At 32.1% G+C, this 25,884-nt stretch overlaps 1 pseudogene; it reads left to right on the top strand.

Annotated features, from left to right (window-relative positions):
• LOC139484523 (ankyrin repeat and KH domain-containing protein 1-like) overlaps nt 1–25,884 on the top strand; it is a 133,208-nt pseudogene that overhangs the window by 101,863 nt on the left and 5,461 nt on the right.

Genomic DNA, 25,884 nt, shown 5'->3' with positions numbered 1-25,884 from the left:
GATTAATCAACTCTACAACGTTTGTTTTATGTATTTGATTTTCAAAGTTTTTAGCATCACTGAAGAGACATTAAATGTCGAAATGCACATCTGATGAAGTAAAATTTGCACCGTTAATGATATTAATATAATATTGAGAGATATGGTATGATTGCTGCATGATAAGACAACTATCCACCACAGTTTTAATGAAGTGGATGTAAGCAATTATAGGCAACAGTACAGCAATCAACAAAGAGAAATTCAATACTGTATTGTTCATGTTGTTGGCTATAAAAGGCCCCGGTATGAAACATATCAATTGAGAAAAGTAACACCCTAATTATAACAGAAAATGTACGTAAAACAAATATGAGACAGACATGAACCAAAGACAAACACTGAACTACAGGCTCCTGACTTTGGACAGGCACATAAAGAATGTGGCAGGGTTAAACATATTTGTGAGCACTAAACTCTCTCCATAACCTGGGACAGTGGTGTTACAGGACAACATAAGAACAAACTATAAAAATCAGTTGAAAATGGCTTGAGGATGTATTCCTCTGACTTTTCAGTCTCGTTCAGTCTCGTTGAAATCTCGTTCTTGAATTATTTCCAAAACATGTAATACATGTTGAAAATATCAATGAATTTTAAAAATATTATAATCAAACATAACTCTGTGAAAAAATTGTGTATTTACAATGAATGGTTTTTGAGTAATCCAGTTTTTTAATTTTACGGCCAATCAAGTCTGTATTTTTAGCCAAAATTTTGAGAAAATGGGTGAGGGATAAAAAAAACAAACATTTTACAAGATTCATGTATATCCCATATCATTTTGGTCTTTTCAAATTTCTTAGATATGTATTTTTTCAATCATTTATAACAAAAAAGTTGAAATAATATGCATGTTGTTCTTTAAACTGAGAAAAATCACAAAAATACAAAGTTGACAGAATGGTAAATTTTACAAAAAAAAGCGTCAAAATATGATAAAAATTTCTTATATTAGCACCTACCTATAGTTTTTTTTAAGTAAAATTTATTCAGATTGGTCCACTCCATCTTTTTAGAAAGTATGAAAAAAAGTTTAATTGTTGAACTGTGATTTTTTTAACGATAATAGCCCAAAAATAGGTAAAAATCGATGAAAAATGGGAAAATCATTAAAATTGGGCATTTTCAAAGGTGTACATCCTTAACTCATTAGATTGTTACAAAGCAGAAAACACATCTAACAAAAACAGACCGGACATGGAAGAGTATTTATACATCTCCACAACAAAAAAGACTCTAAAGTACAGATCTGAGAGTTCTCAGAGTTACTGACAGCTAGTTCAAAGGCAATAACAACTAATAAAAAAAATCCTGTATCCAAGATTGAAATATCAGTCAGCACACATCCAACATCTAATGGATTTAGTAATAAGATGTCATTAACAGTCAGAGAAAAACATGACCTTGTGCAATGCCAAAATATAGGTATTGACAGATTGTAGTACTGTGAAAGTGCATATGTGTATAACAATACTATTTAGTATGGTTTTAATTTACTGATATAGATTATTAAAATAGCTTATGTTTAGAAAAATAATTATTAAGTTTAAAATCCAAAATTCAAAATCATTTCAAATTTTATTTACATCCAGTAAAGATAGTAATCCTGATAAAATGAAATAAATTATCTACAATACAAGTAAACATCATCAAAATTATTTGATTCTGTTAACAAATTTCATGTATAACTGTGAACCCTATGATAATTGTTTAGTCTTTCATTTATCTTGTTTATTTATTCATAGTCAATAATGACAAAAAGAATAAAAATCTATGTTGTTAAATTTTAGGCAACAAATAATGCTTGAAGTTGCACTAAAAACCATGAGAGGATTTTCTTTTTATGACTTTATTTATTGAGAATGACAGTTTAACGAATTTGTTGTATTTTACTCGATGTCATACTTATATCTTCATCTGTTGTTTTTCGTCGTTTTGTAATCCATGATCAAGCAACAAAGACACTTGTTTCTATCTATTGGGAGCTCCTATTAAAATATAAGTCGATAGTGGATCATCCCATGGATAGAAGAAACAAGTGCCTGTGTCAAGCAAACTTGCACGTTTCATTTACTCCTGGGTCTATCGTAACTCAACCATATTATTAAGTGAAAAGCCTGAGTGATTCCCATTGGAAAACACACTTGTACTTTGAAACGACAACAAGGTTATTTTAACGACCTTCACTACCTACGAGGCATTTTGAAAAGAGTTACCTGATTGGATAAAATATTTATATAGACTTATCAGAATGACTGACACACCTTAAATTTGATATGTTACTAAGGTAAACACAAGTGATTTTCTTCCTTTTTTGAATCGCTTCATATTTTAAAGCGTAAATATTTTAAGAAATTTCCTGTCAAATAAAAATGTTCAGAAATAGTTTTTTGGTGAAGTGAAAGTAGGCGGCACCTTTATATTGCATAGACGGTGGAACTACCGGTTACTTTTGAAAGCACTGGTTTTGAATTGGTAAACTTTTAACATAAGAATATTTAAGGAATTTCTAGATCATGTATAAATTTTCAGGCTTGATAAACAACATCATGTCATTTGAATGGAAATTGCAAATCCTTATGAAGAAGCTTACATTTCAACTTCTTTTACAGGTCAGAATTTTCTGAGTGGAACAAAACTTGATGTAGAAATAGTGGCCGAAATTCGCCAGCAGACACACATTCTAAGTGAATATGCTCAGAGGGTTTGTAAAGAGACAGACAGACAGTTCGGCACAGTTCAAAAAGAGTTAACAGATTTAGAAAGTGTAAGTAACATTAAAAAAAAATCAGTTATTATACAGCCTCTATCCATACTATAAGGCTCTTGGGAATAAATATAGGAATCGGCTTGTCTTTACATCTTATTTTGTGTTTATTTGTTAAATACTTTGTCGTTGTCATGTGCCTCATTGTCCATGTGGTTGTAAGTTGTTAATTTAGAGTGACCACAAAGCCTGTCAACACTCATGAACACTGAGGTTGTGGGTTCAAACCCTGTTCGTAGAAGGGATGTTCTATTATCTTAATTACATAGGATTGACAGTTTTCCTGCCAATAGTCATGATTCTTGTTTGTTATATATCTATGTATCTAATGAGGGTCTCAGGGAAGATTAGATTTATAACTAACTGTGTAACCCTCTTTAAACAAAGAATTATTATTATATTATTATTATTATTACTTCTAACAAAATCAGGCAGCCACGATATAACCAAAAGTGCGAAATGTTGTCTTAAATACAGTCAACTATTCAATCAATTTATCATATCCAAAACATTTCATTTAAACAACTACAATGCAGGGATACAATGTTTAATCATTTAATATATAAAAAATAAAACTTTTTATGTTTGCATAAAAGATTTTGTTAAAGTACACATCAATAAAAATTGTGTTTTAGGTGTAGCAGTAGCACAAAACATCGAAATAAGCGTAACGTCATCACATTGTAACATTTGATATTTGATTTTTTTTATTCCCAAATAGTTTACAGATTGATTAATACGCCAAAAACAAAGAAATCGACCCTATGATTATTTTATGCCCTTTAAACGGAAATTTATGTATTAATAGCATATCATTTTTTAAAACAAATTTATGCATTTGTAATTGGACGATTTTAAGAAATTAATTCAAGAATGCATGTTGTATGTGCTTTTTATATAAATGTTCGATTGTTTTGAAAGATTTCATTTAGTAATATTTCAGAAAATAAAAGAGGTGAATGTACTATTTTTTAGCTAGATTTTCAATAATGGTTCAACAAGCCAAAGTTGAATGCAAAATTTTACTAAAATCTGTGACATAGACTATGGACTGTACCTTGACCTTTAACATGTTTAATGTTAATTTGTTTTGAATTTTAGAAATATAAGGAGCATGATGTGAAATTGAGTGAGTATCTAAATTATTACATTTATACTTTGGTAGAATATTGAGATCAAAGTAACTGGTTGAGAGTTTTTGATTGTCCTTTAAAAAATGGACACTTTGGATAAATGTCAACGAGACAGCAAACTGACAAATAACATTTTAACTATTTCATTTTTCACAACCAGCAGCACTTCTTACATGATTTAGTTAAGTGTTTAAAAAAATCACCAATTATATCAATGTCAAAGAAATAAACTGAAGTTTTCTTTTGCAGTTTGACATGTATTGTCAGAACTCAATTGATAAGGCACAAAATGGAGCGAAATCAACAATTCAAAAACAATTATACAAATTAACAAAGAAACAATATCATCATATCGAACAGTGTTTAATTGGTTTGGTGTAGTAAAACCAGATATAGAGAAATCATGCCAACCAGTTTAACATCTTGCTGCTATAGCATTGTCAGTTGGTTTACGACTAATAAGTTTGAATGTCCCTTTGGTATCTTTCACCTCTCTTTTGTTACAATCATACGTTATCCTATTCTTTCAAGTATGCGCTGCACCAAATAGACAAAACTTTAAATTATCATTAAGTTTAAACAGGTGCTTAATGAGTATAAAATGTAACATAAACGGCATGTTTTCCTTTGTTTTTTGAGTAAATGAACTGAAATACAAATCCAACTAACATCTGCTGCATGTGTTAATTTTCTGAAAATAAGATATAGTAATCGTGCCACTTTTTGATTGACATATTTAATTCATTAAAAGCACAGTAAAGTTTTATTGGTCAGTATTAAACTTTTGACATGTGTCATCGCCCATTAATGTCACAAATCATATATAGCCACGTCTTACTTATTAACTTATTTAATCCAAATGAGCATATTTTAAAGCATGTTCGGTATAATAGATGTTTGAGTAACCTTTTTTTGTTTCAGAAAACCTAGAAACTGAATTGCAAAAACAAGATGAAGATCCAATTCCAAAGCATATTCAGGGTATATTTATTTCAATCTCATCTAATTCAAAGGGTAGATGATTATGCAAGGTCATCCGTTATATAACGTTTAGCTCACCTGATCCACAGGGTCAACTAAACTATTGCAATCACTTGGATCCGTTGTTGTCTGTCCTTCGTTGTTATCTTAAAAAACTTTCTTCTTTGAAAAAATAGGTAAAATTTACCTGATTTTTTTTTATCAAATATATTTTCAAAAACATATCCAGGGATTATACCCATAAACAAATATGGCCACTGTTGCGAAAAAAAAAACATAGGGGTAAAACTGCAGCTTTCGTCTCTTATCCCAAAAACTAAAGCAGATACAGTAAAACTGACATAAAAAAAGTCATAGAAAATATATATACAAAAACTTGGTTTAGCTGAATTGGTAAGCTAGACAGATCTTCTTAGACCTACACAGTTTCCATTCAATACAAATATTCTTGTTGCATAATTTTTATCAATTTACCAGGTGATTGATACAGGCTTCTTTAATGTCTTTAGTTTTTCTTTCGATATGATAATTGGCAAGCAGGGGTATGAAATAACCAAATGACAACGTCTGTCTCTTTAGTTTCAGGACCATAACTAATTTATTCTAGACATTTTTTGGTTGAACATTGACATCTTCATGAACAAAAGAATAACTGTCAACATGCAATGTATTGTCTAATTACTTGTATTTTTTTTCTCTCATAAAAGCAGGTTACTTGTACTATCGTAATTTTCATTACATTACACAGTTGATCTTTCACCTCAAAGTCAAATTGATTGTTTGTACATGCTGACTTGCAGGTCAGATTTTATGATATTTAACATGTGTAAGAATCGCCCTCATACATGACTAACATACGACTTTCAACTTTATGGTCAAATTATTATGTTTCTTACATGAAAGTATATTTTGGGTTTTTGGACCAAATTACTTTTCTTTTGGTTCCACAAACGAAGTTGTCAGACTATTAAAGTACCCTTGGCATCTTCCTGGCCATAAAAACAGTCAGTTATCAGTAGTTGCTGGTCAATTACTTTGTTTGTCATTTTTTCACCTTTAAGGTTCTCATGTGAGTAGATTTGCCTATATCTATATTTAAAAGCAATTGATAAATTAAAATGATACCAATGGAAAACTAAAAAGGGAATTCAATTATTACTCTTATCTGTCTGTCCATCCGTCCGTACATCCCAAAATTGGTTTCCGTTCTCTAACTTTAGTTTGCCACATCCAATTGTTATGAAACCTATACACAATGCTCATTACCACAAAACACAGATCACGTTTGAATTTTTGTGGTATCACTTTTACCGTTCTAGAGTTATGCCCCTGTCCAAATGGAAATATTGCTATAAATTTTTCGTTTCCGTTCTCTAACTTTAGTTTGTCCCAACCAAAGTATGAAAATAATATAGTCTATAGTTCTAAGAAGTTTACATTTCCTTCTTGACAATTGTCTATTGTGTATTTCTTCTAAAAAAGAGCCAACTAAAGTTTGCCTCAACCAATTGTTATGAAACTTATACACATTGTTTATTACCACTTAATACGGACCATGTTTGAATTTTTTGTGCGTCACTTTAAACGTTCTAGAGTTATGCCCCTTTGCAAATGGAAAAATGCTTGATTTTTCGTTTCCGTTCTCTAACTTATGTTTGCCTCAACTAAATATTATGAAACATATACACAATGCGTATTACCACAAAACTCAGATTAAGTACAAAGGGTGGCGTCGCTTTTACAGTTGATGAGTTATGTCACTTTATAACATTATATGCAAGCGGGATTATCATCTGTGTCCCTTGGACACATTTCCCATTTATTATTTGTATACCATGCATATAAACTTCACACTAATTAACCATTTTGTTATGAATCGGTGAAAGAAGTATTTAATGGTCAATTTATCTTGTAGACTACTTGCTATAGTCTATACTATAAGATATATACTTTGTGGTTGGTACTTATTTTTTAATCACAACACAACCATAACTTACTATTTCATGTCTGTTTTAAATGATAAGGTATAATGCTGAATTGAAATTATTTCTAATTTGCACTAACATATTTTTCAGAGCAAATAAAAATTCGAGTAGAAGACTGGGAAAAGAAAGATAAGATGTTTGTGACTACAAGAGCCAGTGATTATGTCATGGAATGTTTACAGGACAATAGCTGTGTGACTATAACTGCCCCATCAGGAGTTGGGAAATCTTTTATCAGTAGACATACAGCACTAGTATTTAAGAAAGAGGGATACAAAATAATACCAGTGTATGCTCCAACAGATATAAGAGATTATTACAAGCCTGGTAAACAGACAGTTTTCATTGTAGATGATATTTGTGGTAATTTTACTGCTAACCAACAACAGATTGATAACTGGAGGCAAATGTTACCAGTGATTGACACAATTATTGCAGACAAATGTTGTAAGATTATTGTATCTTGTAGATTACAAGTCTATAAAGATGAAAAGTTTAAAATATTATTACCATTTAAATCCTTTGAATGTAACTTAATATCAGATAAGATATGTCTTACATCTGAAGAAAAAAATATTATAGCAAAAACCTATATCGGTACACATGTTGACAATATTGATGAATTATCACAAAAGAATGAATTCTTTCCACTTTTATGCTCTTTATATCCTGGGGTAGAAAATGGAGATATTAAAGAATTTTTCAATTATCCGTTTCATTTCTATAAAAATGAACTAGACAATTTAAGTATGCGAGATGACGAAGGCAAATATAAAATATGTAGTCTTGCTTTATTAGTTCTCTTTAATAATGAAATGAAAGAAACATGGTTCCAGGGTAAAGTTTCAGTTGAACAACGAAATATCATAGAAGACACATGTAATGCTTGTGATATCAACAGAAGTACATCAAAGGCAAAACTGAAAAAGGAACTTGAAACTTTAGATGGTACATTTATATATATCAAGAACGGTATTTATAGAGCTCTACATGATAAATTGTTTGACTTTCTTGTTCATTACTTTGGTCAAAAAATGATTGAATGTTTGATAGATCATGGTGACAGTGATTTAGTACATGAACGTTTTATTTATCAGAAATCACCAGATGACAAGAACAGTAACATAGACTTCATTATTGAAATACCAAAAGATTTTTTCCAATCATATTTAAAAAGATTTATAAAGGACTGGTCAGCAGGCAAGGTGACAGTCGTATTCAATAACAATAACATGAAAGTATCATCATTCAGAGAACAGTTATTACATCACTTAAAGCAACTGGACAAATCACAACAAGAAACATTAGCTAACATCAAGGATACAGTGACACCAAAGGAGCACTATGGATTAGGTTCCACTCCACTGGTAGAGACTTGTTGTAATGGTTATACTGATATGGTTCAGTGGTTGTTACATAAAAATGCAGATGTGAATCTATGTGACAACGATGGTTATAGTCCTCTGCGCTGGGCAAGTGATGAAGGACATACTGATATTGTAAAGTTACTGTTAGAGAAGAATCCTAATGTTGATCTATGTGACAAGGATGGTTGTAGTCCTCTGTATATAGCAAGTTTTGGAGGACATACTGATGTTGTAAAGTTACTGTTAGAGAAGAATCCTAATGTGGATCTATGTGACAATGATGGACAGAGTCCTCTGCGCTGGGCAAGTGCTGAAGGACATACTGATGTTGTAAAGTTACTGTTAGAGAAGAATCCTAATGTGGATCTATGTGACAATGATGGTTGTAGTCCTCTGCGCTGGGCAAGTGCTGGAGGACATACTGATGTTGTAAAGTTACAGTTAGAGAAGAATCCTAATGTTGATCTATGTAACAATAATGGCTGGAGTCCTCTGTACGTGGCAAGTCTTCTAGGACATACTGATGTTGTAAAGTTACTGTTAGAGAAGGGTCCTAAAGTTGATCTATGTGACAAGGATGGCTGTAGTTCTCTGTACATAGCATGTCTTCAAGGACATACTGATGTTGTAAAGTTACTGTTAGAGAAGGGTCCTAAAGTTGATCTATGTAAAAATAATGGCTAGGCCTAAATTAAAATATTGTTTGTGTGCCCTTTTCCGACCCTATGTTTTGAAACAGGGTAGGTAGGTAGGTAAAATATTTAATTTTTTTCCCCAGAAAAATAAGTTGGCTCGGTATATTTTTTTTCATGGGTAGGCAGGTAGGTATAATATTTTATTTTATAGATACAAAATCTGCATAATGTCATTTTTGTCTGTTTTGCTTTTGCTAATAAGTTTCTGGGACTATTTTTTGAAAAAAAATATCATGAAGAATGTGAAGTTAATTCATATGCACTACTATTTTGTTTTCAAATATCAAAATATAGAGCTGTGCCGCATATTTTCAACGTTTATATATGCCTGGAACTTTGAAGAGTTTAAACTTGCACTAATATTCTGTACTGTACGCTTACCTCTACCTAAAGGTTTTCTGTAAGAGATAACTTTGTCCTGGTAAAATATGTCCGGGCAGACATACATTACTAGTAGAAAAGGTCCCTAGTGTTTAAATTTGCGTGTGTGCCTATGTTTCCAATAAAAATGCTACAAGAATTAAACTCAATTGTCACGTATTTTACATCGCATTTATAAATGATCTGTATGGAAAACTTGGGCGATTTTACTGCCAAATATTCTCCACTTTACAGGCTTTTGTAACCTTTGGTTCATCATGTTCATGTCAGATATAAATAATATAGCAATGCTGGTCGAAGGCATTGTTAACATAATCATCCTGATCTACGGATCACAAAAGGCCACCCCTACATAGAATACAACGTCCGTTTACACAAAATAGTTTGTACACACGTTGATTATTTTGTATTAAACAAGTAAATGAACCCTGCTCTTCAAGTATAAAGATACAGAGTTAACGTACGTCATATCATGGTTTCAAAGCGTTCAACATCGATTTCAAACAAATGCTTTGAAACTCTAAATGCAAGTGTGCATGTCAAACGCTCACGTGATACCAAACGGACTAGACCTTATACGATAAACATAAAACCCGAGGATTCCGGTAAAAAAGTTTTGAGCGGGAAATACAAATATAAGATTTTTTGTAGGAACGAAAAAATAAAATAAAATAAAATCTTGCTGGTAAATACAAATAAAAGATTTTCAGGCGGAACGAATTGATAGGGTCGGTCGGTAAAGGGCAAACAAACAATATTTTAATTTAAGCCCTATAGTTCTCTGTACGTGGCAAGTCTTCAAGGACATACTGATGTTGTAAAGTTACTGTTAGAGAAGGGTCCTAAAGTTGATCTATGTGACAAGTATGGCTGTAGTTCTCTGTACTGGGCAAGTTTTCAAGGACATACTAATGTTGTAAAGTTACTGTTAGAGAAGGGTCCTAAAGTTGATCTATGTGACAAGGATGGCTGTAGTTCTCTGTACATAGCAAGTCATCGAGGACATACTGATGTGGTAAAGTTACTGTTAGAGAAGGATCCTAAGGTTGATCTATGTGACAAGGATGGCTGGAGTCCTCTGTACAAAGCAAGTCTTGGAGGACATACTGATGTTGTAAAGTTACTGTTAGAGAAGGATCCTAAAGTTGATCTATGTGACAAGGATGGCTGTAGTCCTCTGTACGTGGCAAGTCATCTAGGACATACTGATGTTGTAAAGTTACTGTTAGAGAAGGATCCTAAAGTTGATCTATGTGACAAGGATGGCTGTAGTCCTCTGTACTGGGCAAGTGTTTTAGGACATACCGATGTAGTAAAGTTACTGTTAGAGAAGAATCCTAATGTTGGTTGATGTGACAATGATGGCTGTAGTTCTCTGTACATGGCAAATCGGAAAGGACACACTGATATTGTAAAGTTACTGTTAGAGAAGAATTTTAATGTTGATCTATGTGACACTAATGGTTGAAGTTCTCCGTACATGGCAAGTCAGGAAGGAAATACTGATGTTGTAAAGTTACTGTTAGAGAAGAATCCTTATATTGATCTATGTAACTATGATGGTTGGAGTCCTCTGTACATGGCAAGTCAGGAAGGAAATATTGATATAGTAAAGTTACTGTTATAGAAGAATCCTCATGTTGATCTTTGTGACAATAATGGTTGTAGTCATTTAAACATGACAAGTCAGGAAGAACATACTTCAATAGTAAAGTTACTGTTAGAGAAGAATCCTAATGTTGTTCAATGTGACAAGAACGGTTGTAGTCCTCTGTCCATTGCAAGAATCCTGAGGTTGATCTATGTGACAAGGATGGCACACAACTGATCAGGTCATCTCTCCATTACCACACTAGAATACAAAATATATTAATGAAACATAACCCAGACATTAATGTCCAAACATATGATGGAGGTTGTAAAGAATGGAATCGTAAAGTAAAAAAGTAACTGTTAGAGAACAATGCTGACTGTAATAAATATATGCACATTATAAAAAAGGCCGTAGCAGATAAATATAATAACCATCAAAGATTAACACTATATAAAAAAGACGGACATTGGTTAATTTTCTCATAGAAAAGGCTTCGTCAAATGTAAAAGGTTTCATCTGTATGAAGTCATTGGATAATGCCTTTGAGGTAGTAGCTGGTTCTACCCAATTACACATAGCCTGTTTTATGGGTAAGATAAATACAGTCAGTTTTCCTTTCGACCACAATGCTAACATCAATATAGCAACAGCCCTATGTTTATTGCATGTAAAGTAGGGCATGAGGATATTAGACATATTTTGTAAAATAAAGGAGCAGATACACGTAATATAGACTTGCAGTAAGTATTATAACAAACACATGAAGAAAGAGAAAAAAATTCTTCTTAACTCGTGTTAATATTCAGCGGTTCGTTCTTATATTAAAAAAAAGTACAGCTTAGCCTCACAAAACATTATTTTTACTTTATATGATCACTAGGGAAGATTTTTTTTTGATTTAGACACAGTAAAACTATAATGTGCCAATAAACACATCTGCACCTCACTTTATCAACCTTATAATTCTATCAATACTTGGTAGTTTTCAAATATTTCATTCTTTTCTAAAATTGCATTTCTTTTTACGTAAGAGTCAGATCAGTTTTTGTGCTATTTGATTTTCATGCGATGGGCTTCATTTTTCAATTAAAGTATGAATGTATGATATAGTTAGACTGTTTATAAATATGGAATCCCAATTTTTGTTTATTTCTATGTTTGCTGACGTTTCTCTTTGATATGTATTTGATTTTATACATAGATATATAATGAAGTCCTTCAACTATTCCATAGATTTTTTTCTACTACTGTCTAGTTGCCACATGTGTTATGTCTGATTTCTTAAAGATATCAAGATATCACATTTCGTCGCTGGGCTTCTAAAATGTTGTAAATTACAAATTTTTGAAGAAAAAAATGTCTCACAAACAGGCTTTGAAAATTTTGGCAAAATGCATGCTTCCAAAATGTCGTATATGAACTTGAACATTTTTGTAAATAGCAGTGAAATAAAAACTTTGACATTTCTGGATTATCCAAGAACTAAAATCATTTTCACAGAAATTGGCAATTTTGTAATTTGTCTTATTTCACACATTTTGATTGGTCTAACTGTATGCTATTTTGTAATACCAAAGATTTCCTACCGCCCAGACCATTGGTGTCAAAAAGCATTATTAGCCAAAAAAGTCATATACGACATTTTAGAAGCCCAGCGACGATGTGTTATGGCAAATGTCATGAATTGTTTTGTTGTGTTGTTGAATTACTGTCTAGATGTGTTCTTTGTAGATGTGTTATGTCAGATTTTTTATATGGATTTGTTTAAGTGTGTTCTTTGTAGATATCACATGTGTTATGTCAGATTTTTTATATGGATTTGTTTAAGTGTATTCTTTGTAGATATCACATGTGTTATGTCAGATTTTTTATATGGATTTGTTTAAGTGTGTTCTTTGTAGATATCACATGTGTTATTTCATATTTTTTATATGGATTTGTTTAAGTGTATTCTTTGTAGATATCACATGTGTTATGTCAGATTTTTTATATGGATTGGTTTCAGTGTGTTCTTTGTAGATATTACATGTGTTATGTCAGATTTTTTATATGGATTTGTTTAAGTGTGTTCTTTGTAGATATCACATGTGTTATTTCATATTTTTTATATGGATTTGTTTAAGTGTATTCTTTGTAGATATCACATGTGTTATGTCAGATTTTTTATATGGATTGGTTTCAGTGTGTTCTTTGTAGATATCACATGTGTTATGTCAGATTTTATATTTGGATTTGTTTAAGTGTATTCTTTGTAGATATCACATGTGTTATGTCAGATGTTTTATATGGATTTGTATTCTTTGTAGATATCACATGTGTTATGTCAGATTTTATATATGGATTTGTTTAAGTATATTCTTTGTAGATATCACATGTGTTATGTGAGATGTTTTATATGGATTTGTATTCTTTGTAGATATCACATATGTTTTGTCATATTTTTTATATGGATTTGTTTAAGTGTATTCTTTGTAGATATCACATGTGTTATGTCAGATTTTTTATAGATATCACATATGTTATGTCAGATTTTTTATATAGATTTGTTTCAGTGTATTCTTTGTAGATATCACAAGTGTTATGTCAGATTTCTTATATGGATTTTTTTTTAAGTATGTTCTTTGTAGATGTCACATGTGTTATTTCATATTTTTAATATGGATTTGTTTAAGTGTGTTCTTTGTAGATATCTACAAATGTGTTATGTAAGATTTTTTTATATTGATTTGTTTAATTGTTTTCTTTGTAGATACCACATATGTTATGTCATATTTTTTATATGGATTGGTTTCAGTGTGTTCTTTGTAGATATTACATGTGTTATGTCAGATCTTTTATATAAATTTGTTTAAATGTGTTATTTGTAGATATCACATGTGTTATGTCAGATTTTTTATATAGATTTGTTTCAGTGTATTCTTTGTAGATATCACAAGTGTTATGTCAGATTTTTTATATAAATTTGTTTCAGTGTGTTCTTTGTAGATATCACAAGTGTTATGTCAGATTTCTTATATGGATTTTTTTTTAAGTATGTTCTTTGTAGATATCACATGAGTCATGTCAGATTTATTATATGGATTTGTTTCAATATGTTCTTTGTAGATATCACATGTATTATGTCCCATTTTTTTAAATGTATTTTTTTAAGTGTGTCCTTTGTAGATATCACATGAGTCATGTCAGATTTTTTATATGGATTTTTTTTTAGTGTGTCCTTTGTAGATATCACATGAGTCATGTCAGATTTTTTATATGGATTTGTTTAAGTATATTCTTTGTAGATATCACATGTGTTATGTCATATTTTTTATATGGATTTGTTTAAGTATATTCTTTGTAGATATCACATGTGTTATGTCAGATGTTTTATATGGATTTGTTTAAGTGTGTTCTTTGTAGATATTGCGTGTATTATGTCCGATTTTATATAAAGATTTTCGTTCCAACAATCATATATTTTGTTTTATTTTTATTGATGAAAATATTGGTATCATTGCACCATTCCTCTACACCATGCAAATCTTCTTGTACCTTTGACTGTAGAGTTTGATAACAATTACCAGAAAAATGTAAAGTTGAATCATCGGCATATAAATCAGAGCAACAATTTTTCTATATAAATAGGAAGGTCGTTTATGTATAATATAAACAGAAGGGGGCCTAATATGGAGCCTTGGGGACACCATACTTGAGATAAAGTTTTTCAGAATGAGCATTACCAATGTGTACTTGTTGAGTTCTTTCATTCAAATATGATTTAAAAAAAGAAACAGCAGTATTATCAAATCCATAAATTTCAAGTTTTTTACAGAGAATATCATGGTCCACTACATCAAAAGCTTTCTTAAGATCCAACAGGACTGCTAAGTTGATATCACCATCATTCATATCCTGTATCCATTTATCTATGACATTGATAAAGGCAGTTTGGCAAGAGTGTTTTTGTAGAAACCCAGACTGTGCTGGGTGTAAAAGATTTAATCTTTTTAGGTAGTCATATATTGTTTTGATACATGCTTTTCGTAAAGTTTTGATAAAACGGGAAGTACAGAAATTGGTCTATAATTTGTTACATACGTGGTAAGTTATTTAAGACATACTGATATAGTGAAGTTACTGTTACAGTGCTACACACAGCCCTCAAATTGAAAATTTTCATACAACTACTGTTGAGATAAAAACAACATAAAACTTAAGTGGCTTTCACCGTTCATTTAGTAATGACATGTTATCAGTAAAATTAACATTACACAGGTGCAATCGATAATTTCTGCATCCTTTGTGATTATATACAGTGTGTACACACAACTGGATGATATTATTTTTAAAACATTAAACAGAATTTCAGATGTATTATAATACACATAATATCGTTCATGAAAATAAAATAATTTTATGTCCCACTATCTTTAAGATAGAAAAAAACAAGAAAAATAACTGTTAAACTTAGTTGTGTGTATAATAAATATGCAAAGTTTGAAATTAAAATATAATTTTATAATTGAACATGCATATTTTCACATCTGTTTCAGTTCTTTACTACTCATCACACACATTTGGTGCTTGTCATACATTTTAAACTACAGTAAAACAAAATTAAAGGGGGGGATGGAAAATAAAAATAAGATTACATTTAAATTGTACAAATGATTTAGATATCCATATGGATGAAGGGATTCACAATTACCTGTAATTTCTTTAAAAGAAAAGTACACTAAGGCTCTAGCAGAATCCCCCTTCTTTTGAAAAATCAAGACAAATGAAAGTGTTACATTATAATTAGTCATATTAGAATGAATATTCGTATTCCTATTTGACCAGTTTTTGCAGGAAATGGAAAATGCTTTGTGCTTAGCGGGGGAGCATTAGATACTATCTCTTTTTTCTTGACTAACTATGAGAAACTCCCGTTATTTGAATCAAAGTGTAGAAATCGGAAGATTAATAATTCAGTACATGTATTTATATAAATATATCAGCAAAAAAAAATACAAATAACAAGTTTGTCAAAAAGTAAAAATAAAGTAAAATGTGCAGAGTTAGATGTCTCAATTCTTTTTGGGAGTTGATGTCCTGTTTTGAAGTTTCTTGCGTCTTCCTTTCTGTGGTGTTTCATTTTGCTTCCGTTTGGACGTTTTTTTCTTTCTTGTTTGTTTATTTTTCTCCAACAAAACATTTGATGGAACTAATATCATACTATTTATATCTTCAACATGAGCTTCTTCTCCTAGTTCGAATTCAATTTCACCAGAAACTGATTTTGTAAGACAACCGTCTGATAAAAAATTAGGAAGTCTAGTATCAGCAGTTCCTGCGGTCAATAAATATTTAATATAGCAGATGACATTTAAAGACAACTTTCTTAACACAGAGGATGCTGGTAACCACAATTTTGGATTCCTATTCTGGTTAGTGTCTTTAATAGTTGGAACTTTAATAGTAAGTTGCCTTACTTCCTCAAACGATAGTTCAGAGTAGTTATAGGCCTTGGGACAGTACAAAATCTTCATTAATTCAACATACAAATTTGGGTCAAATTCTACTTCAATTTTATTGTTGTTGTGCTGTACTTTGACTAAGTTTTCTCGCAAATTTTGGTTTTTCATTATAGTCTGTAAGATAGTTGAATGTGATATCCCATAAAATTTTGGGAGAAAGTCATTTCCACCAAGTGACAAAAATATTGACATTTTGATTCCAATATAAGGGTCATTCCAGGCCTGTTCAAGAATTTGTAGGATTTCTGTTATATTGTATACATCCATTACAGACCCAGGTTTTTGTAAAACAATATACACAGGATGAAGATATTTTCCATCAACTGATCGGGGCCACATATATGACAGTGTAAACATGTGAATTGTGATTGCATCAATGTCACCAGATGATAAAAAACTTATACAAGACTTGCCAGGTTTTAAATCAGGAAGGTAATGGAGGAGCCAATCTACCTGCGCCATCTCTACTTCCCCTTTGCACTGTTTTATATCCTCTAATGTATGAATTGATGATTCTCCCAAAAGACTAAAGTTATACTGAATGGGGTTTGTATATATTTCGCATTGGCATTCTTCCGAAATACAGTTACACTGTGACAAATGGAGCTCACTATCAAAATCAACGACTATATTTCTCTGGAACTTCAGGTCTTCTGCATTACTTGCCAAATATGTACTTTTACCCTCAGTTGTTGTTATAATTGTTGTCTTGTCAAATTTTGTTGCGCTCAGAATTTCTTCTTTCGTTTTCAAATGTGAAATTGGATAGGTTTGTGTCTTTTGCCTTTGGGATCTTGTTGCAGCTTTAAAGTCATCTGGCGTAAAGGTATATTTTTCCTCACACACTACTAAACGTTGGAGTGAAGGAGCGATGTTCAAAATCTTGTTGATAATGGATTTTTCAACATATTCTAAGTAGAGTTTCCCATCTACAGAGCGTGTCTTAAACTTTACACCAGCAAACTCAACGGTTGCATGAGTTGCTGCTGAAAACAATGAACTTGGTACAGCAGTTTGTCCAAGTAGTAGAAAATCTTTTAGGTCAGCATTATATTCACTGGATGTCTTGTTAAGGTAGATGGGGTGTCTAAATTATAATCCATAGAATCTTTTAATAATTTGCCAAAATGTAGTTCATATCCTGCTTGTATAAAAACATTAATAAAAAGAATGGGTCACCGGACTTATTTTCACGCTACAGGTTGTTCAAAATTGTCAAGATTTTGTATAGATTATGCATGGAAAACCCATTTTTCCGCCATAAAACGCAAACCACACCATAGAATTTTGAGATAAAATATGAAAAGATAGCTTCAATATTATGCTTTCAGATAAGAAAAAGAAAAAATGGGGTCACCGGACTCGTTTTCTTGCTACATGTAAAAATTGGTAAATTCCTAACACATTCTATTGTAAAAGTAACACTATCTGAATTATCTGCCCTTGCATTTGAGTTGCCTCCCCTTATTTGACAAAGTTGGAAAAAAATGAATCAAACAAAAGAATTCTTATTTTTGTAAAATACAATCATAAATATGATCAAACATGGCATTTTCTTTATTATAATGAAAATTCTTACACATGAATTACCTACTACTATAAAAATTTGAACATTTCATCAAAGATCTAGACCTTGGTTTTTAGTATTTCAAAATCCAAGATGGAGGAAGACACCCTATCTACCTTAATTATAGATAAGCTGTTTTTTATTTACCAAGTAAGGCCTTTTGAATTCCAGTCGACTTCTGAACTTTCGGTTTTGAGCAATCAGAATTCATAAATGCCTGGCATGCATTCATTTCTGAACTTAAACTATCTACTATTTTATGTTGTCGGGTAACTGTCTTTTTGCGTTTACTTTCTTTGACATCTCTTTCACTTTTGATCAGTGATTCTTGCTTTGTACCAGTCCTTCTGATAGTGACACCTTTCGTAACCTTCAGTTTTTTCAATAGTTCTTTCGGACCTTCAATTGTCACAACATCTGGGATGTCACACTTCTTGTATCCAAACAATTCAAAGGATGCAATATATTTTGTTATCAAGTACTTTCCTGCTTCATATGTTGCTGAATCAAGCATTGTCTCTGGCAAAATATTTGTTGGCATTGAATAAACATTTACAACTTTAATGTCATCGTCTGTTGATAAGGCATTCTGTCGAAGGATCAAACGTGCAATCCTAAGGATATAGTTAATGTCAGTTTGGTTTAATGAAAGGCCAAGTAAATTGTTCCGCTTATGATCACTACTTATTTCGTCCTTAGTCTACATTAAAACTTTTTGTACTACTGCTTGCATCATGCGCTTCATTTAAAGAGTCTATTAAAGCCATTCTTGGCACAACATATGACATTGTTGCTCCAGATCTAAAACTCTTTAGAACATCTTTGTGGTCTAGTTCTCTCTGGGTGTCCAAACCAAAATTGTACGGACTTTTTTGATGTGTTGTTGTGAACAAAGCAGCCTTCACATTTTGATAAAATATACCAGATTTGTAATGTTCGTGTAATAGATTAACAGCATAGGCTGCATATGACGAAGAACCGTTTAGAAATGCAAAAGGTAAGGACATCTTAACTGCTGGTAACATTAGTAAATATCCCTCCAAACCACCAAGTCGTTCAGCAAACGACAGTGCACTTATTTCTTCACTATGATTCAATATTTCAGTATGTAGCATAAATGTAGCATTTTGCGACTTTCCGTATTTTAAAAAATTCTCAAATTGATCATTTCATTTCATACAGTTTGCATTCTCATTCTTCAAATCATCTTTCATGACATTTTGTTCTTCAACTTGTAAGGTTTGCAAAAATTTAGTAACAAACGCAACCTTCAGAGCAATGGATAAACGCCTTATGTATTTGGATGCCATGTTGATGTGCTCGGCTGATATGAGTTTTTTCCAGTCATTGAATTCCTCATCTCTCAGATATTTTAGTATTTCTATAATACCTGCATTTCTGTATGCAGTACAAAAGTTTGTTATCTTTGATTTACGCAAATGTAGTATCGGAAATTCGGGAAGAAAATTTTTATATTTTTTGGATGAAGACAAGAGTTTTAGCAAATTACTGCCTATTTTGTTGTCCGGAGCAAATAGTATTTTCAAACCACCTTGTGCAGCATCATTGGAGTTAACCTTCGTCATTATGTTATCAAGTACCTCTCTAAGTTTCTGTATATCGTCATCTCTGCCTGTTGCAGGGGGTGGGTGTCTTGTCAACATCGGAGGTGATTGATGTTGCCTAAATCCAAATCTCCCTGCAACCAGGTCATGGTTAATTGTTGAACTTTGGCTTGTTACCACTTCATCTGTACTTTGTACATTTTCGTCTTCATTTTCTGACTCAACAGACTCTTGTGTATTTTCATCAGTGGATTGATCCAAAGGTTTAAAATAAGAGTCCAAATTGTCTAATTCTGTGTCAGATGTAATTTTGATCTCAACATCTTCAAAAATGTTCTGCAAGTAGATTTCTTCTTCAATATCTATCTCTTCTGCTGTTGATGCTTATTCTCTATTCTCATCTTCACTTAAACATACTTCATAATCAATTGTTTTGTCTTCGTCATTTTCATGAATATGACCTACCGAATTAGACTATTTACCGGATTTGTAATCACTTAAGCAACACGACGGGTGCCACATGTGGAGCAGGATCTGCTGACCCTTCCGGAGCACCTGAGATCACCCCTAGTTTTTGGTGGGGTTCGTGTTGTTTATTCTTTAGTTTTCTATGTTGTGTCGTGTGTACTATTGTTTTTCTGTTTGTCTTTTTTATTTTTAGCCATGGCGTTGTCAGTTTGTTTTAGATTTATGAGTTTGACTGTCCCTTTGGTATCTTTCGTCCCTCTTTTCAGATAATGAACAGTCACTACCTTCAGAATCTGTTTCTTGCACTAATTCTTCGTGAATCTAAAACAAAATGTTGACTGCTTAATATGTATCTAGCTTGAAACAACTGTTGTCTTATGATTGTTTGTAATAAACTACCATTTCACCCTTTCAAAGCATCTTTGTTAATCTTTCTAAGAAAAAGCAACCAATAAATCTTTTTTATAATTTTAAAACAAAAACAATTATGTTGCATTAAACTTATGGATTTTTTTCTCACTTTAATCTGTTCAAAAATAATTGTTATGTATACATTTAAAAACTATAACATATTGTTGCCCAAATAAATTTCTTTAAAAAAAATAGCACACATTTTTTTTATGTTGAATCAAATTACTTCAATATCCCCCATTTCCTCTGGTTGAATATCCAATGCTGCAAAAGATCTCTCTAATGTATCACTTTCGCAAATGTTTCTTTCCAAACCACCAAGCCTCAGAAATTCATCGTCATCTAAAATTGAGAGTTAAAATGGAAACTGATTTTTTTTTAAATGGTATACTGTATTTATTTAGCTTAAACAGTCAGAATGATTAGGACAAAAGGGAAATTTGGTATCTGTAATTTAAAAGAGGACATTAGAAATAAATAAATGTAGCATGTGTCCATGGGACACAGATGATGCACATGCTTGCATTTAATGTAATAAAGGGGCATAACTGCAGAAAGGTTAAAGTGACTGCACCCAAATTCAACTTGATCTATGTTGTGAGGTAATGAACATTATGTATAAGTTTCAAATCATTTGGTTGAGACATACTGAAGTTAAAGAACGGCAACCAATTATGAATGGACGGACAGGGTAAACATAAATGCCACCTCTGTTACAGGGGAGCCATTAACATACTTACAGAGATTTGTACCATTTCATTCATTGATACCAGTGGCAAGTTTGCCTTAATTACAGTATATATTATAATATACCAAGTGATCCATATGGTATGGTACCATGTTCATGCCAGTGATGAGAAGATAGTGTGTACTGCTTTGAGATGAAATATATTACCTTTCTCTGAATTGCTAGATAGAAACTTTTTTATGTTTTGTCATTTAATTTTTTTTAGCATTAGTTGATTCTTTTCAAGAGCACTTCCACCATTCCTTAAAATTGGATTTAAATTGCAAATCTACAAGTTATTTTGAAATGTATACTAACCTTCAGCAATCTGTTTCCAAATATCAAATAATGTCCAGGTCATCATATTTCTGAACCGTGTAAAACAGCTTTCTTTCTCTGGTAGCAGTGATAGAATTCTTTGGTTAAAATCTTCTTTTGTGAGTATTTGGTCTAGTTTGCATGGACAATAATTAGATTGGTCACATATATTTTGATCATGCCATGTTTCTTCTATCTCAAGTGAATTAATAGGTACACCTTTTATAGTTATAGGCAGTGTGCATAGCTGCATTGATCTATTTTCACCCGGATTGGGGTCTGAATGATACTTCAGCCGTACTAAGTTATCCATAATTACAACTATTAAACACTCCTGTAAAGATACCAGATTGTCTCTCATTCCTGCCAATGTTTGATATTTCATGGGGTACCTCCGGATATAGGTATTGTAGTTGCATATGTCATCCGCAGCTTTCTGTTTTAATTTCTTTTCTGCAGAATTGAGACTAAGAGTAGCACCACTATTTGATGAAATGCTAAACACTGTACCAACTGATTGGTAATTCATGGCAAGTTCCTGTGTATTTAGATCTTGTAAAACTCCACAGTAATTTTTTCTATTAGTAAGATTCAAGAGTGTATCATATATACTATAAAGTTTCAAAAGTTTGGTCTTTACAAAATTGTCTAATTCAGATGACCTGTCTAAGCTTTTCTGGTTGACAAAAGATTCAAGTAATATTTGTACCGACAATGGTACATCAAGTGACCATTCTTGTAACAAGTTGAAATTTTTCCAATGCAATGGAGCTGATGGTTTATCGTCACTTCTGTGACATTCTTCACATTGTGGAATAGTTTCAGGAATATCAACATCTGGTTTTGTTGTCAGATCTGGTAGTCTGTAAGAAAATATAATGCTCTGTGGAAGACCTGTTTGTTGGAACTCCTCTAAGAATTTAAAGCGAGCTATTTTGCCATTATCTGCTAGGAAAGAGGCAAATGTGTCAGGTTGTAATAAAATAATTAAACCACATTTAAGGTCATGCTTTCGGTTTAAGTGCAGCTGAATAGTCTGAATCAGTTCTTCATTATTCAAACAGTGCTCATTTTTCAACTCAGCAAAGACATGACAGGAGAACACATGTTTACATTTGTTGATACAATTTGACACAACAACTTTCTCAATCTCATTTTCAAATAAATTTGTAAGCTCAAACTCTACCTTCTTGACAATGTGAACCTTTTCAGAATATAAGTGAATTTCGTCATTTTCAGATGCAGTGTTCTGTCTCTTTTGTCTTGATTTTATAGTTCTTTTTGATGTCCGATTTATAGATTTTGATATCTCTTTGACAGCATCTATGTTCTGAAGAAAGATGTATTTTGCTGCGAGTTGTTCCTCAAACTCTGCATCTTCAGCTGCTTCAAACTCGAGTTAAAAAATGGATTTCAAAGAGACAAATTTTAACCCACTCATCTTTAGTAAAATCAGATTTATATTGTTTATGAAGTGAAGATATTTTATCTTCATCTATTGATATTTCATTGTAAACAACATTTTTTGAATAAGTAAAGTTTTTGGAAGCAATGACTTTGTACAAGTCTTGTGTATTTTGAAAACAGAATTCATCACGTTTTTGAGTAAGCTTACTCTGTATTTGAAGAAGAATCCTTTGGTTGATCTATTTGACAATAACGGCAGGAGTTCTCTGTATATCGCAAGTCAGGAAGGATATACTGATTTAGTAAAGTTACTGTAAGAGAAGAATCCTAATGTTGATCTATGTAGCATTTATGGTGTAAGTCCTCTGCAATTGGCAAGTTATCAAGGACATACTGATATAGTAAAGCTACAGTTGAAGAAGAATCCGAATGTTGATCTTCGTGACAATTATGGCCGGAGTCCTCTGTACTGTGCAAGTCAGGAAGGACATACTGACATAGTAAAGCTTCTGTTAGAGAAGAATCCTAATGTTGATCTATGTGACCAGGATGGTTGTAGTCCTCTATACCGGGCAAGTTATCTAGGACATACTGACATAGTAAAGCTACTGTTAGAGAATAATCCTAATGTTTATCTATGTAGCAATGATGGTTTTAGTCATATGCACTTGGCAAGTTATGAAGGACATACTGACATAGTAAAGTTACTGTTAGAGAAGAATCCTTCAGCCGTACTAAGTTATCCATCATTACAACTATAAAACACTCCTGTAAAGATACCAGATTGTCTCTCATTCCTGCCAATGTTTGATATTTCATGGGGTACCTCCGGATATAGGTATTGTAGTTGCATATGTCATCCGCAGCTTTCTGTTTTAATTTCTTTTCTGCAGAATTGAGACTAAGAGTAGCACCACTATTTGATGAAATGCTAAACACTGTACCAACTGATTGGTAATTCATGGCAAGTTCCTGTGTATTTAGATCTTGTAAAACTCCACAGTAATTTTTCTATTAGTAAGATTCAAGAGTGTATCATATATACTATAAAGTTTCAAAAGTTTGGTCTTTACAAAATTGTCTAATTCAGATGACCTGGCTAAGCTTTTCTGGTTGACAAAAGATTCAAGTAATATTTGTACCGACAATGGTACATCAAGTGACCATTCTTGTAACAAGTTGAAATTTTTCCAATGCAATGGAGCTGATGGTTTATCGTCACTTCTGTGACATTCTTCACATTGTGGAATAGTTTCAGGAATATCAACATCTGGTTTTGTTGTCAGATCTGGTAGTCTGTAAGAAAATATAATGCTCTCTGGAAGACCTGTTTGTTGGAACTCCTCTAAGAATTTAAAGCGAGCTATTTTGCCATTATCTGCTAGGAAAGAGGCAAATGTGTCAGGTTGTAATAAAATAATTAAACCACATTTAAGGTCATGCTTTCGGTTTAAGTGCAGCTGAATAGTCTGAATCAGTTCTTCATTATTCAAACAGTGCTCATTTTTCAACTCAGCAAAGACATGACAGGAGAACACATGTTTACATTTGTTGATACAATTTGACACAACAACTTTCTCAATCTCATTTTCAAATAAATTTGTAAGCTCAAACTCTACCTTCTTGACAATGTGAACCTTTTCAGAATATAAGTGAATTTCGTCATTTTCAGATGCAGTGTTCTGTCTCTTTTGTCTTGATTTTATAGTTCTTTTTGATGTCCGATTTATAGATTTTGATATCTCTTTGACAGCATCTATGTTCTAAAGAAAGATGTATTTTGCTGCGAGTTGTTCCTCAAACTCTGCATCTTCAGCTGCTTCAAACTCGAGTTAAAAAATGGATTTCAAAGAGACAAATTTTAACCCACTCATCTTTAGTAAAATCAGATTTATATTGTTTATGAAGTGAAGATATTTTATCTTCATCTATTGATATTTCATTGTAAACAACATTTTTTGAATAAGTAAAGTTTTTGGAAGCAATGACTTTGTACAAGTCTTGTGTATTTTGAAAACAGAATTCATCACGTTTTTGAGTAAGCTTACTCTGTATTTGAAGAAGAATCCTTTTGTTGATCTATTTGACAATAACGGCAGGAGTTCTCTGTATATCGCAAGTCAGGAAGGATATACTGATTTAGTAAAGTTACTGTAAGAGAAGAATCCTAATGTTGATCTATGTAGCATTTATGGTGTAAGTCCTCTGCAATTGGCAAGTTATCAAGGACATACTGATATAGTAAAGCTACAGTTGGAGAAGAATCCGAATGTTGATCTTCGTGACAATTATGGCCGGAGTCCTCTGTACTGTGCAAGTCAGGAAGGACATACTGACATAGTAAAGCTTCTGTTAGAGAAGAATCCTAATGTTGATCTATGTGACCAGGATGGTTGTAGTCCTCTATACCGGGCAAGTTATCTAGGACATACTGACATAGTAAAGCTACTGTTAGAGAATAATCCTAATGTTTATCTATGTAGCAATGATGGTTTTAGTCATATGCACTTGGCAAGTTATGAAGGACATACTGACATAGTAAAGTTACTGTTAGAGAAAAATCCTTCAGCAGTACTAAGTTATCCATAATTACAACTATTAAACACTCCTGTAAAGATACCAGATTGTCTCTCATTCTTGCCAATGTTTGATATTTCATGGGGTACCTCCGGATATAGGTATTGTAGTTGCATATGTCATCCGCAGCTTTCTGTTTTAATTTCTTTTCTGCAGAATTGAGACTAAGAGTAGCACCACTATTTGATGAAATGCTAAACACTGTACCAACTGATTGGTAATTCATGGCAAGTTCCTGTGTATTTAGATCTTGTAAAACTCCACAGTAATTTTTTCTATTAGTAAGATTCAAGAGTGTATCATATATACTATAAAGTTTCAAAAGTTTGGTCTTTACAAAATTGTCTAATTCAGATGACCTGTCTAAGCTTTTCTGGTTGACAAAAGATTCAAGTAAT

Source organism: Mytilus edulis, chromosome 8, assembly GCF_963676685.1.
Source record: "Mytilus edulis chromosome 8, xbMytEdul2.2, whole genome shotgun sequence".
Classification (NCBI taxonomy): Eukaryota; Metazoa; Mollusca; class Bivalvia; order Mytilida; family Mytilidae; genus Mytilus; species Mytilus edulis.
Note: the sequence above shows the minus strand (reverse complement) of the source record. Positions and strands in the feature narration are given on the sequence as shown.